Raw genomic sequence first — 6000 nt, forward strand, 5'->3', positions numbered from 1 at the left:
TATTAATCTGTAAAATCTGTCTGATAAGAAAAAAAGAAGAAGAAAATGAACCCCAAACTTCTCAGAGTTAGTTTGCCACAAAGGGCACAGGACACAAAACAAGGGTACTTCTTCAGAAATGACACTGGTGTTCATTGTCAGAAAAGTTACAACTTTGCAACTTGCTTTCAGAATCTTTTATAATGTGCTTCCAAGGAAAAAAAAAGCTTGAATATTTAATTCCCCAAATGATAAAATCACTGGCTGTTTTATCGTAAGTCTTACATGTTGAGTCCACTGAAGGCTGAGCTCAAAGAGTCACTGCTACTAGAATTTTGGCTTGAGATGGGGAAAAATGGGAAGTTTGAGCCCTGACACTTACAAGGAAAGTTCAAAAAGGGAATTCCTGAAAAGGCTCCAGCATCTGATGGAAATACTGAAGACAACTAAGAACTTTAATTTTTTTAATATTGTGCTCTTTTCAAAGGCAGTGGGGACCTGACACTGATATCTAAATACCCTCAATACTGACAAAATGCGGCCCAATGGTATCACATTCTGAGGACTAGGCTCTTCGGAGATGTCCTTACTTTTAAACACAAGAACAGGATGACAATGAAGAGCCATTATGCTAATTGCCGTACCTGCAAAAGAGCAACTGAAAAATTGTCATTAAATTAATTTCTTTCAGGCAATGTCATTCTAACACAGCTTGCTTTTTTTTTTTCCCTTTTTGGTAAAAAGTCAAATAAATCATACTGATTTCCAAGAAACAGCCATAAGCTGTTGCTTTTCATTTTGTAATGACAGAACAGCAAATATTTTTTAACATTGCTTGTTATGGGACACTGGCTTTTTTTAATAGCTGACAAGCACATGATTGTTATAGGATTGGGCTAAGCTCTTATTTCTGGGCTAAATTCTTACTATATTTTTTTTATATTGAAATGAATAAAGCTCCTAAAAGATACCAGTAAAAAGAAAAACAATAGAGTTAGCTCTGTTAAATCAAACTTAAACACTTTCAGAGAGTCTGTGAAGTCACTAATTGTGCCCCAAGTGGAATGAGATTCAGGAAGAAAAACCTGGGGAAAAACAGTTGGAAAAGGCTGATTTAAGCTCTGAAGAATTAGAAAGGGTCTGCAGAGCAGCAGAGCGACCAATACAAGAAGAGGAGGCAAAGTATGCACAGAGAGGGGCTGGGAAGCAAAGAGCCTGCAGTATCAGAGCAGAGATGTGTATTTCAACAAGCTTACAAAATAGGAGCAAAGCGATTTGGCCAGCAACATGGTATAGCTGCCGGCACAGACACTAAACAGTTTCTGCCTTGGAAAAGTACTGCTATATATGTATGGAGCACAACTATTTTATACAAGTCCATAACCAACAAGAGGATATACCTATGAGGGCACAATGTTTACATATTCTGCTCAGAGAGGCTGTTTCAGCTATTTCAAAAACAATCTTAGAGGGCAAACAGCCATTACCAAGAGGGTTTCAGAAGCTGGAGAGAGAAATCTGTCAGTGGAAGAAGCAGCACCAAATTACTGGAAAGGCTTATTCATTGCAGCTGGTGAAGAAACAATCATAGACACACAGTGGGACTCAATCACCTCAACACAGGTGCCATTTAAGATACCTCTGAGTTTCCAGAACCTTTTCACATCGTTGTCAGATACAACAAGGGATCTGCAGGAGACTCACACCCCCCCAGAGTGGCAGCCGAAGTCATGAGGAGACATCCTCCTGGCATGCACTAGACATCTATGCTTGGGTGTCTGAAGTTACTGAAATGCTACTGTAACGTACTAATGGGATAGTTACCACGTATAAGCTGGACCCTGAAGTCATGTGTATACGATTTATAGGGTTACACTAAGAAATCTGAAGAGAAAATCTGATTATGGGTATGGAACTCAGACGAGAAAATCTTGGTGTGTACATTGGAGTTGCAGGGTGCCTTGGTTGCCTTCACCTTTCTAATGCCAAAGGCCTTCCTTTTGCATTTGAATGATTACTTTTACATTTGAATGACACTTTTACATTTGAATGATCTTGTGGAAAATGGAGTATGAACAATGAAACTCTGAAAAGTGAATGCAAAGACTGCAGAACTTGAATGAGATCCCAGTTTCGTGCTGCTTTATTGCATGTTCATTCTGAATACCTTCTTGAAGCTCATTCTCTTACCTGCTGAAATATTGCTCCACTATGGTAAATACCATGAAAAAATGATGCCAAAAGTACAGAAAAGGATTAAATAAGTTAAAACTTTTCAGTTACAAAGCAAGATGTGTTTGTATAATGCCATCCCTGAGCGCACAAAGCCACCATCTTTATCTAACACACTCACTCAGAGCTCATACTCCAATCAGTAACCTTTGGGAATACTTTCAGTGAGGTGCTATTTCCCTGAAAGCAGAATAATTCAATAACCCTTCCTGGAATGCAAAATACACCCGTGACCCACAGCAGGAGGTAAGAAAAAGGACATTGCTGTGTACAGCCTTCAGTCCTAAGAGCAATGCTCACATCAGAAGTTGAGGTTGCTCCAATCACCCTCTGCTTCTTATTAATGACACCCCTTTGATTTCACTAGCAGAGAGTGACGTATCAGCATTACATTGACATGAACCAAAGAATGTCCTCCACTTCGAGTCAGGCCTCTTCCCTGCTGTAGGGGCTCTGTTCCTGCACACTGTGCAAGTTTCACAAATAACACCTCGCAACACCTCATTTCTTTTCTGCACTGTCTAAAAAAGAAAACAAAATAAACAACACCCAAGAAACTTTTGCTATGTAATCACGGGTGTCCAGGCAGCTTACTGAGATTTACATGTAGCAAACTGAGTATTAACTCACTACTCTGAATTTCTTTTTAGCTGGTGAATAGTGCAGAACAGGGTTTACCTTCATAAACAATCAAGATTTAAAAAATCTGTTTAATGTTTACAATCCAAATGCCACTGCTAGTATTTCTAATGAATTTCAAGCCTTGAGCAAGCTGAAGACTGAAGTGTGACCAAGCATTGGGCCAAAAGAAGGGACTGGAAGTCATTAAATCCGTATCCCTGGGGCAACATGCAAGCAGGCACAACAGAACACAGAAACCAGCTGCTTGTATTAATGAATATGCTATCTTCATAGTAATAGTTCTTAAGTAGAAACAGGTTTTGAGGCACCTATCAAGGCCTTCTGCAGATTATGTGCCTACCCTCCTTGAAGCATTTCAGTTAGCTGGAGAACAGCATGGACAAGCTCACTGACAGAAGGTCAGGCAGTCAGTCCAGTGAGAGCAAGTCCTAGGACATCCTTGGCATATGGAAAACACAGAATTCCCCAGAGATATCTACTATGGCCAGGCAGGAGAAAAGAGTGAAAAGTTCACTGTTCCCTCTTGGCTATCTTGCTTTGGCTGTCATTACAGAGGGCTTCATACTTAACCCTCATGAGCAATTTACTCATGTGTCAAGAACAGCTTCTAGGTAAGGACTGAGCAGGTACTAGTCAGTAGTACTGGACATAATGGGTGTGGATGACCCACATAAGTTTGGGTGGTATTGCAGCTACTACAGAGATGCTGTGGAGCACAAGCAGGGGTAGACTCTTCGCTTGCTATATAGGCTGTGCCAAAATCTGAACCAGCTTTCACAATCCCATGGCTAACTTCACACCATGACACAGGCCATCTGTATTCACTTACTTAGAGACAGCATCTTAGCCATGGTCTGCTTAAAAACACCAGATGTGAATGTTTCACTGACACAGAAAACTCAGAATTGCTTGGTAAAGAGAATCCCAATTTCAAAATTACAAGGAAAAAAAATTAAACCACAGTCATAGGTATAATTTCTTTGTATTTGTTAAGCTTATATAGCTTGGGATGAGCTGTGCCTGGAAAAGTGCACTTCAGAACTGAGACTTTAATGAATGTTTGCACTCCCTTTTTTTGTTTAAAGAAAAGCATTAAAAAACCCAAGAACTAAACAAACACAAGTAGGTTATTTGTTCCTGAAACAGGTCTGCTTCTATTTTCTTGGAAGATGTACATTTCTACTCAGAGCACACAGCTATTTCTCCACAGATGGAAAAAAACAAAGCTTAAAAGAACCACAGCAAAATCCCAAGGCAACCTTTTCTAAATAAACCAGGGAAGTGTAAAGAGAACAGTCACTCTGAACCATACATGGGATTATACTGACATATTGTGGCAAGACACAAGTAATGCAATGCCTTAATCACTGTGATCATAAGCTACTTTGCCACTCTCCTTCCTCTGAATGAGGGGCAGAGAGAAGTCTGTGGTCCTCAGTCCCAGACTGAGGACAGGGACAAGGAACTGAGAAAATATATAAGCAAGACCTCAAGACTGGATCCTTCCAACGCTTCTAACCACGGTATCTGGAACAACTGAGTCATTTCCACATTTTAGCATAGTGAAAAGATTCGTCCAGTTAGAGAGAGGCAGAGCAGATTGCCTCCCTGTCTTTGAACCCAGAGATGAAAATCCTACATCCCACACAGCTGCAGCTGTGCAGTTGGAAGCCTCCAAACTCTGAGCTTTCAGCCAGCAGAAAGGTCTTTGTTTTCAAAAAAATTATCCTTGAGCCGCTCAGTTGAATAATCTTTCCCATATCACTGATGCTTTGAGAAAAAAGTACAGGCACAAGCTGTACCCTGAGACATGACATTTTCAGAGGAAAAAAGTATGCAGACAAAACAATTCTCAGAACTGTGGCAATGAATAAACCATCTGTACAGAAAGTCCTCTTGGCCATAGTGACAGGCAGTCAGGCAGGACCTCCCCAGCCTGCAGAACTTAGAATCACAGTTTTAATAATTTCAGTCTTTTCAAATAAGAAAACATATTGTAAGCATGGTCACTGTGTACCTCTCTTTCCCAATATAATTTCATCACTGGGTAGAACTCTCCCTTTGTCTTCCCAGCAAATGCCCTAGGCCATTCATAATAAAATATTGTCACCTCCCTCTGTTGACTTCTGGTACTACTTTTTTTCCTCTAGCATGGACTTAGGAAACCTTTCAATCCATGGAGTCACAAGAATCAGACTTAGTGCCAGAGAGCTACAAATCATCCTAACTAGAGAACAGCTGTGGTAGGCAGATTAAAGGGTGATGTGAGCACAGGTTGACCAACCACAGTTCCATCCTGCCATCAGCTGCAGAAGCTGGAAGACTTCTGTAGAGTTACTTGGTGCACAGCAACAGTTGTAACTTTTCTGGGCTAAGAGAAAAGTTTCGAACATGGAGCCTCTTTGTAAGACGATATGGACCACAATCATTTAAACAGCAAGCCAGCTAGCAGAGCTCATACATCCCAGGTAAAAGGAAACATATTCCTGTAAAGAATACTATTCAGAGACCCTTGACTTCAATGGGAATTACTCACCTAAATACCCTTAGTTTCAGAATGCCTTAAAACCTTTAATGTATTTATCTTTGCAGTACCCCTGTGAAACAGGAAGGGCTCTAGTCTGGTCTATAATATTCAGAGGTGTTTGTAAAGATATACAGGCACCCAATCATCTTTGAACTAAGAGATTTGCTAAGATTACACGGAATGATTATGGGCAGTGCAGGGAACTGGACATTGTTTTCTCTGCTCTGAGGATCTCAGATACTAGACTGCTGTGACACTGCCTATCACTCAAAAGTAATTATCAAAGCAATACATGAATGCCAAATTTGAACAGAAGTCTCCCTTTGCAATAAAGATAATGATGGAGTTTATATCACAGTCAAGAGACTCAGAGGTTAAAGGTCAGCCTGAATCATAAATGCCAAGTCATTTTAAGGGGAAATATCCATTCTGGCACGCTGCATTTCAAAAGATGCAGAAAGAAATAGAATGGTTGGCTCAGCAGCAGAAATTATGCTCCCTTCCCTGAGACCACCCTGAATGACTAAAGACACATCCCTTTGCTACTTGGAAGAAAATACTAAACAAGCAGCAAAACACTTTCATTAAACACAAAAATATGTTTTCTGCTTCAGCAGAAA

The sequence above is a fragment of the Strix aluco genome, chromosome 3 (assembly GCF_031877795.1).
Source record: "Strix aluco isolate bStrAlu1 chromosome 3, bStrAlu1.hap1, whole genome shotgun sequence".
Taxonomy (NCBI): Eukaryota; Metazoa; Chordata; class Aves; order Strigiformes; family Strigidae; genus Strix; species Strix aluco.